A 1010-nucleotide genomic window follows, 5' to 3' on the forward strand; every position below is an offset into this window, starting at 1 on the left:
TCCAGTACATACTCAAGGTACATACACTAGTACACTCCTTCAGTACATACTCAAAGTACATACACTAGTACACTCATCGAGTACATACTCAATGTGCATACACTAGTACACTCCTCCAGTACATACTCAAGGTACATACACTAGTACACTCCTCCAGTACATACTCAAGGTACATACACTAGTACACTCCTTCAGTACATACTCAAAGTACATACACTAGTACACTCATCGAGTACATACTCAATGTGCATACACTAGTACACTCCTCCAGTACATACTCAAGGTACATACACTAGTACACTCCTCCAGTACAAATCCCAACATTTTTTATTTTCATTGATTTCAAATTCTTAACGCCGCGCCGTACACGAAAAGTTGAACATATAATTATTAATTTTATACAATCAATGAATGGTGCAAGCGAAGAAGAAAATAAATATGCATCTGAGGATCTTTTTTAATGTCCATTTTCTTTATTTTTTAAATGCATTTTTATGTTCAGTATACTACTATTCTTTAGCAGGGAATTTCTTAAGATTTCTTAAATCATTTTATTTTGATACTTTTAATTGATTTTTAAGACATAATAAATAATAATGTTTTCAACGACGCGACGTAAAAAGTGTTCTATGTCTTTACAGAGAAATGAACTTTTTTGTTGAAAAATATATTAGAGTTTGTTACTTTCTTGTTACTCCAAGGTATATCTGCAGACCACCTCTTGATCTATAGCGCAGAGATCTGTTTTTTTTTTGATTTGGCGAATAAATGGTTTTCTTGGGAAAATAACTATATCAAGATTTATAACCTTGTATTTTACGATGTCGGATGTACAATGTATCTGTTAATCTTAAATTGTGGCAAAACAATAGAAATATTTTACCTTTGTGAAAGGCTGATAACATGCCAAAAAAAAATCAAACAGTTTAAACTTGTTTCATTCACCTTAAAGCCTGATTTGATTTGATTTGATTTGATTTGATTTGATTTGATTTGATTTGATTTGATTT

The sequence above is a fragment of the Eurytemora carolleeae genome, unplaced genomic scaffold, assembly GCF_000591075.1.
Source record: "Eurytemora carolleeae unplaced genomic scaffold, Eaff_2.0 scaffold493, whole genome shotgun sequence".
Taxonomy (NCBI): Eukaryota; Metazoa; Arthropoda; class Copepoda; order Calanoida; family Temoridae; genus Eurytemora; species Eurytemora carolleeae.